We start from the raw sequence: 12,228 nt of genomic DNA, 5'->3' as shown, positions 1-12,228 counted from the left end.
AAACGCAACATAATTACGAAATGAAACAATTTTATTAGTGCGCTGTAATCCAAATCTTCCGAATCCATAGGACTGCGAAGAACATACCCAAATCCAAGCATTTTTTCGGCGATCTGCTTGCTTCTCCATCCCGAGCACCGAGTCCAGTGACCGTAAGTAGCAAAGCCCGTGCTGACTTCTTCTTCTTCTTATGTTACGTATTAATACCTACGTATAAACATGAGACCAGGCTGGAAGTTCACAATAAGTTACACTCACTTACTTTCTACTCTTAAAGCAGCTTCCCATCTTGAATGCTTTGAAGTCAACATGAATTGCTGATTGCAACCATGGATTTATGGATTTCTACTTCCATAATGTGACATTTTCCAAATGAAAACAGATATACAATAAATAAATAAATAAATATTAATACTACCGTTCAAAGGTTTGGGGTCAAAATTGACAGTAAAGACATTTACAATTTAACAAAGGATTGTAAATTCTATTTAAAATAAATGCTGTTTTATTCTATTCATTAAGAAATAGAGACAGAGAGAGAGAGAGAGCACAACTGTTTTTACAAAATGTTTCTTGAGCAGCAAATCAGCATTAGAATGATTTCAGAAGGATCATGCGACACTAAAAACTGGAGTAATGATGCTGAAAATGCAGCATTGCCATCACAGAAATGAATCACGTTAACATATATTAAAATAGAAAACAGTTATTTTAAATTGTAATAATATTTCACAATATTACTGTTTTAACTATATTTCTGATTAAATAAATGCAGCCTATGTGAGCATAAGAGACTTCTTTCAGAAACATAAAAAAAAAAAAAACACTTACCGATCCCATTTCTGAATGGCAGTGTATTTATAGGGAATTTATTGGATGGTTAAACGAGGGTGTAATATATCATACAATAAATTATGTAACAATACTGTACAATCAATTACATCATTATACAATAAGACCATGAATATGTATTAAAATATGCATTAAATTTAAATTGTGTTATCAATTACATAATTTTTTCCAAACCTGTATGACTTTCTTTCTTCTGTGGAAGGCAAAAGAAGATATTTTATAAGCCAAAGGGATCCAAACAACACTGAGACAATATCTCTGATGACAGAATTTGTGGATGAACTACGGCTTTAAGACTACAAATCACTTAAAAGCTAAAATCACTGAGAAAGTCAATCTGTGCTTCTTCAGTTCTCTTACTAAGTTCAAAATAAGTTACACTGGCATACTTAGAGTAGCTTAACATCTTCAATTTACCCTTTAAAGTCAACATGAAATGGCACTCGCAAACCCATTTTACTCACATGTTATGTACTTTTAGTTCTCTTAGAAAGTTTAAAATAAGTTACACTGACTCATTCTGTTTTCTCAGCTTCCCATCTTCAACGTTTACCCTCGAAAAAGCACAATACTCCAGGGAGAGCGTAATTATATCATGTTTATATGAAAATGCTTCCATTTCTTTGCCTACAGCTATTCATATCCTTCACAAAACAGCAGATCACAAATATTGTTCTTTGAGGCTTTTTTTGCTGGTTTTCTCTGACCCCTCTTTAACTCAAAGCGGAGGATTTTATTTGACATGGTTAAAACGGTCTCATTGTAGCAGCTTTCTTCCTATCTCCCACACATGCACAAAAGACACTAATGCGGCCGCAATGTGGCATGTCTGAATATCAGGCCACGTTTAACATATGTGCAAAATAGACTGATCTCTCTCTCTTTATTTGCATTTCGTTCCTAGTTATTATCTCTGTGCCACCCAGAGAATGGTTAGCTCACAGAGAAATTCAAGCCACAGGGGATCTGTTTTAGCTCAGACTGAGTGATATGTGTCCAGGCGGGCATGGGATCAAACTGGCGGCCCCATGTTCGCCTGTCACATGTGTTCAGACTTTGTGTGCGCCTGAATGGCATTATCAAACACGGCGTGCCCATCGGTTCATCCCTCGACCTTTTTGTGCAGAGCAGTGAAGATTTGAACACTGAACAAATAACATTAAGTCCCTGCAGCTTTACATGTCATTGTGCAGCTATCTGAGTACACATGTGTTAGTGATGACAGGAGTGATGTTACTGTGAAGTTCTCTGAAGTGATTAGTCGACTGATTCCAACTGCTGTTTCATAGTCTCTTCTGAACTCTGGACCTTCTTCTTCTTCTTTTTTTGGAAAGAAAGACAAAAAGAAAGTAAGAAAGAAGCCAAGTCGACTCAATCAACCAACCAAATAAATAAATAAACAAACAAATAACATACATTAATAAATACATATTGAAATAATGTTAATAAATAAATAAGACTTAAAAAATACATGATTTCAAATAAAATGTGACTTTAGATAAATGAATAAATAAATATGACTTGAAATAATTAAATAATACTTTGATTAATGACTTGAATACATTTAAAAATGTGAAATAAAAAAAAATGTGTAATACATTAATATGACTTAAAAATAAATAAAGCAGTATGATTTTAAATAAATAAATATGGTTACTTACTGGTTCAAGTTAAAAGAACCCACTCCTAAGTCAGTAGGATTTTGGACCAATGAGATTTCACTGTGGGCGGGCCTACCTAGTAAAACATCACAAAAATCGAAGCCAAAGATTTGACAAAATGTTATGTCATTCCAAAAAAAAAAAAATAATAATTAATTAATTTAAAAAAATCATTAAGTCATATTAAGCAAGAGCACATTCCAAAAACTGTATTGCCTATTGTCCTGCTTACTCCAATATTATTTTACCAGTTTGCAGCTAAACTACCATCAAACCTGACCTATTTTATGTCTCCGTTCAAAAACTGTGAGGGTAAAGTCTGAATTCTGGGTTAATGAAGTCTTCGAATAATCTAAATCAGAAAAAAATAAAAATAAATCGAATTCACTTTCACTTTGTTCCTTTTGTTACTTTCCAATTTGACTGTTTATCTTTCACTTCTGCCCTCTCTTCACCTTTCCAGATTTTTCTCTCTTTTCTCTTTAACAAGGCTCTTTTCTCCACTACTGCACGTAAACTAAGAAATAATGTTCAGAATTCAAATCAGAAATACATCTATAGGACAGACAAAAATGTACACCTGCATTTATAACAAACTTGCTAATTGTAAACTTGCTAAAACAAAAATGTCCATAGCAATATAATGTTTTGACTATATACAATGCCAACACACCATAAGGCTTTTTTGTTTTAGGACACATGTATAAAAAAGTGACATGGTACTACAATGTTTCTGAATATGTACCATGGTATATTTCAAAAAGTACAATAGTATTTCTATCCTACACCATCACTGCGCTTTTGTGACTTTTGTAACCTGCACCTTTACAAAAAAAAATATATATATTTTTCACTATATTTTTTGGATTTGAATTTTAAAAAAGCCACTATATATAAAACAACTTTGTGTTGCAGTTAGTACGCCAGCCATTGTCGGTCTGCTGGCTTATTATATGGTGAAAAAAATCTCAGATTTCTGAATCTTACATCAGCTGAATTTATGAATTTCAATTGCTCAGTTTGACATTGGCTTTGGTTCACAATGCACAGAATTATGATCGAGGCATAGATTATCTGTGAACAAGTCTGACAGCAGGTAAAGTTCATTGCTTAAAGTCTCAAGGCTGAAATATTGGATAAGAATCAGCCCTTGTACCTTAAAGTGTAAACATGGTACTTATGACTAACTTCTTCAACATCTTTGTGTCTTCTGCACTATTCCCAGCTTGGTCCCCTTCATTTCCAGGTATGTAACCTTCTCTGCGTTTTTTATCCTCCCTCCTTCTGTCCTCCACAACAACCCACACAGTCTTCGTCAGCTTCTTTCTTTCGGTCTTTGTCATGTACTTTTTTCCGTTTCTGCTGTCTTATTTGAAATGTTTTCCTCTCCAGCTATTTTTCTCTTTCTGTCCACCTGTCCCTTTCTCCTCTAGGTGCCGTCTCTATTTTTCAAACTCAACGTGTCTTTTCACAGAGTTGTGCCAGAGTCCCGGGAGAGCTGGACTGTTGACGGTTTTGGGGTGAAGACCCCTCCTCTTTGTGGACTCATCATGGGACAGACCAGGTGAAGGAGGGTCAAAGGCACACATGTACACATACAAATGCAAACACACATAGTTGCTCTTTTCAAATTAGTTTGAAGGAGATAGAATTTGATGAGGAGAGGGTTGTTGTTGTTCCTTTGTTATATTTGTCTGGTCCAGATTGCATTTTGTTCTAGCCAAGAACTGACTACGCAACAAGAAGAGACCGTCTGACCAACATGTAAAACAACCAACACACTTTTTGTTTTCACTTGAGTAGTTTTATCTGAAGCATGAGTGCTGTAATTTACGAATAGATCATACCCAGACAGCATGGTTTTGATTTTATGCAGCAGTTAAATAAACCGGATGTTAAGAGAGTAACTTGCATTTTAAACGCACTATTGCAAACAGTAGGGGCTTTCCTGTTTTGAATGAATCATTTCAGTGAATGATTCAATGATTCACTCATAAAGAAATTCACTTGTTCGAATGAATTAGTGCTTTTGAATGAGTCGGTTGAGTGAATGATTCAATGATTCAGCTGATTAATTCAACAAATAATTCTGTTTGCTCATTCAATGGTTCAGTGAATCATTCAATTAAATATTCTGATTCAGGATTGGTTAAACGGCTGATTTAGTGATTCACAAATAAAGACTTGTTGCCACCTGCTGGTGCAATGATGTAATCCGCAGAAATAAGTGTATGTTCACTGGCTTTCAACAGATATCAGATATAAAAGCTTAGTGGCTGTGTTTAACTAAGCCACATTATGACCATAATCATATCTGATGGATGACAATATTTACATCAGCCTAAAAAAAACACGGTGACAGCAGTGGTAATGTTTAGAGAGAATAAGGAACATAATTATCACCAATTTAATAAGCTTATTCCAAAAAAGCACCCTGATTTACAAGTCCTCAATAATTTAAAATGCCAGTCCAGTAACACTGTTGTAATAAGCCATCTAAAACAATTTATTGGCTGTTTTTCAACCATAATTCAGCAGTGCCAAGCATGTTTTATGGATAATCAATCATGCTGCGAACAGCAACAGCCCTGGATTCCTAGAATTCAGCTCACACAAACCAGGCCAGATGCAACAGAACCAAGACAACCACACGAAAACGCAACTGGAGGCAACTGAAATGAACACTTGTTGTCTATAAAGGCAAAGTTTGCCATCGTCATATGTCATAAACTACCGATACATCCTGTAACCTCTCAATCTGGTTTTCTCTCCCTCTAGACAAAGCTGTATATGAGTTTTTAACGTGTCACCTATAAATGTAGCAAAGACAAACAGGAGAGCATTGCTAGTGTGCTAGTGGCTTAACATTAACTGTGTTTACATGTACACATGTTCATATCCTCACCTCATAAAATATTTGCGTTTTCTCATGAGATCTGGTTAGAGTGGCCTAAAACACACCGCTGATGTTGTTATGTCCAGCCCAGTGTTGTTAATAAAATGTAATCACCTCCATACTTGCATTGCAAATGCCTTGCTTTCATTGTCTTGACTCGTCTTCAGGGACTCATTTGTATCCTCTAAGTCAGCACTTGTACAGTAGCGGCCCAGCTTTTTATACATTTATCGGCAATGGGATTAGAAGTTCAATGTATTTACACTTGCTACAGCCTGCTTCTTGCTGTTTGAGGCGCTGTATTTGCACTCTCAGCTGTCCTGGTGTTATTATTGTGACTTGTGCATCTTATTAAGTCGCTTCAATGAGAAAACATGGTAAAAATGTAAAATAAATAAAGTAAACTCTGGCCCAAACCCTGGTGAAGGCCGGACTGCTGTTGTCTAGCAGTAGGGATGGAGAACGTAGGGGGGGAAAAAAGGCCTTCAGGAAAAGTAGTCCCATAATGATGCCAATTCTTTGATAATGGTGTGGAGTGGAGAGGCTAATTATTTCACCTGTGTGTCTATGTGTGTGTGCATGCAGTAACTGGCATTTAGTGTGTCGGTGGCTCAGACACACATCATTGATTTAACCTCAAGTCCAGATCTTCTGTTCAGCCTCATTAGAGTTCTGCTGCACCAGCTCGGTTTCAGTATGTGTGTGTGGTGGTTCACGGCACAAATGTGGTTTGTGTCTTTCCTTTCTCTGTCTGACGCACACACACAATCATTGGATTTCAGTCTGACTCTCTCTCCCTGTCCTCTTTTGGCCCATGTCCAGTCTTGCTCGGCTCAGCATTCCCATTGTCCGGTCATCCTACCGCTCTGCGTCCCCACACTAGAGACTCGGATAATCCAGCCGTATAATGTCCCGTTATTTAATTAAAACTCCTCACCGCTGGCTCTTATCTGCCTGTTCTGCTCCCCGACCTGCCACGGCTGCCGACGGGCTCCGAAAAAACGCACATTACTCTAATCACCGCACATTCTGCGGCCATAGTGAGCTCAGATCTCTGCTTGAGTGGAGCTGTCTGTCTCTCCTCAGGGTGGGTTCGCTGTCTCACAACAGGCGGATGGTAGATTGAGACCTGCGGGCGGAAGGCAGACAGGCCAGACTTGGTTTTATTCATCTCTTCATTACATTCAGAATGTGTCCTGTACGTTTCAACAGTCATGCTTGCTTAGCTTAAATAAATAGTTCAATCAAAAGTGAACATTTTGTCACTATTTACTCATTCTGTATGATGTTATTTTTATGTGGAATGTAAAATGAGAATTTGAAGAATTTTTGAGTGGCCACAGCCACAAAAAGTAGAAAAAAAATTAAAACGCAAGCTTCATTTCAACGAACTGGACATCTCTGTACATATGGAAAACTAAGAGTGATGCTTAAAAAAATCAATTTATTAATTATAACATAAAAATGGAAATAAATTACATTATACAAATTAATAGGCATTTACAATCTTTTAATTCATATTTTAAAATAAATAATACATGAATAAATAATTTTAATTAAAAAATAAAATGTAATTTAGAAATAAAAACAAATAAAATAAATAATGATTGTATGTTATTCTTATGGGGGCTGAAATGACTTTTGAGATTACATTAATTCTCATGTGCCACTTCTTTGATAAAACGCAGTAACAATTACAAACTGCACTGAGCAAAAATCTGAATTAAGGCAAACCAAATTCTGAATGTTGTTATGAGTGAGAAAAATAGTGTGAATGAACATAGCTATTACTAATATTTGTAATATTTCATCTGTTCCTTGCATTTTATGGCTTCAGAAGGCTAAATACAACACATCTCTACTTTTTGGTACTTTTTCGACAGCCATGGCCACTATAACTGTCATTGTACAGTTATAGAACTGCATGAACATTAAAATGTTAATGTAAGGAGGAAAAAATAAAGACTAAAAACTATTCCTTTAAATAAAGCTGCCGTTTCCAAAGCTGATGTTTACTGTGTGAACGATTCGGATGTAACGAGTGGTATTTTATTTGACAGTTTAATTAAGTTTTATTTTTATGAGGCATAGGAGCTAAGCAAGGGTGCGATTAGAGGGAAAATGGTTATATCACAGATTGTTCAAAACACACAATAGTTATTCAGAACACAGGATACTGCTGAGCCGTGGATAGAGAGGATGATGTTATGATTTATGACTCTATCTCTAACACGTACTCACCCCAAAAGACCAGATATAAAACACTTAGTGCCAAAGCTAATGGGACAATGAACTAATGAGTCCTTTTTGTTTGTGAAGCTCCTTGACCTTTGTGATTTTGGGACCAAGTACCGATACTACAGCTCTGCAGGAAAGGGAGCTATAATGGCCTGGTTAACTATAATGAGTTCTTAGTGTGTTTTCACCACTGTGACAATGTACTGTTACATTCAATGTTATGAACAGCAATGTACAGTGATGCAATAACAGTTATTAGTGTTTCTTCCCATCCTGGCAAACATAATTTTCTAATTAAGGTCCATATTCTGGTTAAGACTTTATTTAGTAAGATTTATTTTTTCATTAATACTTTCATATCAGCAAGGATGCATTTAAATTGATCAAAAGTGACAATAAAGACTTTTATATTGTTACAAAAGAATTCATGAAAGAATTCTGAGGGGGACAAAACAACAATGTTTAAAAAAATATATATATATTTAAATTAAATATATATATATATATATATATATATATATATATTAAGCAGTACAAATAATTTTAATATTGATAATAATAAATATGTATTTAATAATTTCACAATATTACTCTTTTTACTGTACATTTGATCAAATAAATGCAGCCTTGGTGAGTATAAGCGACTTTTTTCAAAAACATTTTTAAAATCTTACTGATCTAAAACGTTTGAATGGTATAGTGTAATTTGTAACTAAACAATTGTACTAAAATAGGAAAATGCACAATACAAGCAATTTCATAAAATAAAATCAGTTAAACTAACTAAATAAATAAATTAGTGCTGTCAAATCGATTAATTGCGATTAATCGCATCCAAAACAAAAGTTTGTGTTTACATAATATGTGTGTACTGTGTATATTTATGTGTATATATAAATACATACTGTACATACATGCATATTTTAAAGAAATATTTACTCGTATTTATATTCATATTTATATGTGATTTATATTATATTTAAATATACATATATATCACTGTACATACATCTCTTAAATATACATATGTATGTGTGCATATTTATATATGCGTATAAATATACACAGTACACACACACATTACATAAACACAAACTTTTATTTTGGCTGCGATTAATCGATTTGACAGCACTAAAATAAACAAATAAATAAATAAATAAAGAGGGCAGGTAAATGTGGCAGTTGATGTTCAGGGAGTTAGGAATAACGAGTGCAGCATGGATCGTATTTTCTTGAATACATTTACAGTAATTATATAAAATCACTAATTAAAACAGCACAATTCCAGCACTTTATGTAAGTGTTTTATTCTCGGAAACAGAAGCGTGAGGACACTTAACAATGGTGATCTGTATTCAGCCTAATGCAAGAATGCATTGTTTAGCCAGCTGAACCATAATGAACACAAATGGCACTTTTAATGACTATTCCAGCATGTTAAAATTGTCACAAATAGTCAAAATACAGCCAAGCAAACAAGCATAAAGCAGTCTGCTTGACTGATTCAGTCGATTTCTTCTTCAGTTTGATAGGCTTGTTCTTTAACTTATTAGAGAAATCGACCAAAGCCTACTTATTCCCCTAAAATCAGAGAGAAATGACAGGCAAACCATACAGTCCGATTGGCCAATTGGAATGCAGTTCCTGGACCAACAAGGATATTGATCTAGAAACATGTTCTACTTGGGTAAATCACGTTAAGTGTCAAGGGGAACAGTGGGGAACAGTGCACCTAAAGGTTCAGAATGGCTCTGTTAGGAATGGAATACTAGCTTGGAATACCAAATATCACTCAATATACATTGCATACTGCATGCTCACTGTTTTAAAAGTAGTATGTTAAAATGGTAGGCATTATTTCACAATAAACGGGTCAAACTGTACTCGCTACATTTGTCACATCTCTTCACATTGCATGTTTAGTTCAGTGAATGGCACCTATACTGGAAATAATTTGGTGTAAGATTTACTTTGTAATTATTTGTGCAATATACTAGTAATTTCTAAGTGAAAATAGAAAGAAATGCAAGTTACACATTTAATTTAATTTAATTTGTAGTTGAAAGACTCAAATAGTATTTTGCTGTAAAACGTACTCCAATAAAATTCGAAAAACCACCACACTTTTAGTACTTGCCACTTAGTGAATATTCATTCATTCATTCGCTTGCTTTTTTTAGTCCAATTTTGAGTAAAATGTCTTATGATGATGATATTATTTACGGTTAATGACACTAGAAACGGAAAAGTTAAGAGTGAACATGTATTATGGGAACCCATGTTCCATATTCCTGCACTTTTGCATTTGTTGCACACTATAAATACTATGTACTATAATAGTCAGAGTAGTTTGGTAGAGTATGCCATTTGGAACGCAGCCCTATCTTCAAAGCCTGCCTTAAGACATTGATTGTTCTACGCCTAGACGTCCAATTGCATGAACAAACATATGCAGATTTCGTTTTAGACGTCAGTATGCAATGTCTGATCTTCCCTTAACAACTTATTGATCTGGTCCTCATAATTCAGGGCAGTCTCCTCTGCTCATCTCCCTCTCTTCTATTCTCTGTACAACAGGTTGTGGTCCTCCACTCTGAATAAGACATCCCAGAAAATGAGGGAATTATGCAAATTAATCCCACCTATGACAATGCATTATGAAGAATGGCTCCCTCACATTTTCTCCGGCTTTCTGTCTTTCCTGATAGGGAACATTTTAAATCCCAAAATAATGAATCATCCAACATAATTCATTCACTCTCTCCCACTTTTCTGAAAGCGAATCCCGCAGCACTTCATCAATGCTCTCTTCATCTCCACATTTTTCAACTTAATATTTCTACATTATGCAACTGTTGTGGAAACAAATCTTTACCACAATGAGCAAATGAAAACAATGCAGCAGATAGAGAGATTAGAGCAGCATTACACCATACAATCCCATCACCCTCAGAGGAGCTAAAACAAGACTGTTTTCTGACCTCTAGTGGTCATGGAGGTGAAGAGTTGCATAAGTTTATGATGCCACAAAACACAATTTCCTGACACTGAAGCCTGTTAACTTGCTCTTGCTCTCAGATATTGCACTGACCTTCACCAAACGAATAAGACAACACATAGTAGCGTGTTTGAAGTACTCTCCACGGTTTTCTGTATGAGTTTTCAGGTTCAAACTCCCTGTCTTTCTCTCTTTGTTAATTTGAGCTTTTTGTGCATTCAAGCAACATATGGTGATCTTGAGATTTTCCCTCAGTGGACACGATCATTTCTAGCCTTAAAGTTTATACATTTGCAAACATAAGTTATCTTGCTCTTTTGTTTACTGAACTCTTGACATATGTTTAAAAGCAAAACTCCCTTCTCAGTCCATGAAAAGTAATATACAAAAAAAAAAGAAGACTCATTCAAATTCAGTTAGTAAATTAAAAGGACAATTCGCCTGAAAATGAAGTAATTTACTCACCCCCCATGTCTAAACATATATGACACAAAAGAAGATATTTTGATTGTCAGTGTGGTTCAAACTCAGAATATCTTCTGTGTTCCAAGAAAGTCTTACACCGTGTCTACACCGGACACGAGCGGCGCGGCGCAAAAAAATACGATAGAACTCATTATAATCAGTGATGCTGTCTACACTGGATGCGGCACGGCACGACACGACAAATCCCCGACAGTAAACTGCTGTTCTATTCATGATGTATTGACACAAATTTCAAATGATTTTCAACGGTTGCTTTGACGCGTCCGGTGTAGACAGACTTTAGCTGTTGCGGCCAGTGTAGACACGGTGTTACAGGTTTGGAACGACAAGAGGGTGAGTAAATGTTGCCAGAATTTTCTTTGTTGGATCTTTAAGATTTGACATTGTATATTAAAGGGGTCCTATTATGCTTTTTCACTTTTTCCAACTTTAGTTAGTCTGTAATGAGCATAAAAAAGATCTGCAAAGTTACAAAGCTCAAAGTCCACTTCAAAAGGAGATATTTTATCTAACAAAAATCAATTTTCAAAAACTACAACGAACGACTCATTTGGACTACAATGCATATGTTCCGGGATTTGTGATATCACAAATACAGACGAATGGGACGAGACCTGGTTGAGCTGCACTAGAGAAGGCAACGAGTGATATCACTATGTCGGAGACACGCTAGCTTTCCCAAGGCAGATGAATTTAGAGTGGTTACAATCATCCGGGTTTAAATCGCGCTCGAATTGATTTGATTATGACACAATATTTACACTGAAGCTCGGCGGCTATGGTAAGGGGCATGACATTTCCTGACCAGGTGCCGAGTGGTGCCAATCACAACACACACTGGCCCAGCTAACCAATCACAGCACATTTCGTATTTCAGAAGCCTTCATTTGATACAGGAACTATTCGAGCCGTTCATGCCAGACTGGGGAGAGAGGTGTTGTAATAATGTAAAATATGTGAAACGAGTGTTATCACTATGTCGGAGACACGCTAGCTTTCCCAAGGCAGATGAATTTAGAGTGGTTACAATCATCCGGGTTTAAATCGCGCTCGAATTGATTTGATTATGACACAATATTTACACTGAAGCTCGAAGG

This window comes from Sinocyclocheilus rhinocerous, unplaced genomic scaffold (genome assembly GCF_001515625.1).
Source record: "Sinocyclocheilus rhinocerous isolate Xijiao unplaced genomic scaffold, SAMN03320098_v1.1 scaffold1111, whole genome shotgun sequence".
Classification (NCBI taxonomy): domain Eukaryota; kingdom Metazoa; phylum Chordata; class Actinopteri; order Cypriniformes; family Cyprinidae; genus Sinocyclocheilus; species Sinocyclocheilus rhinocerous.
The sequence above is the reverse complement of the archived record's forward strand: the minus strand, read 5'-3'. Positions refer to the sequence as shown.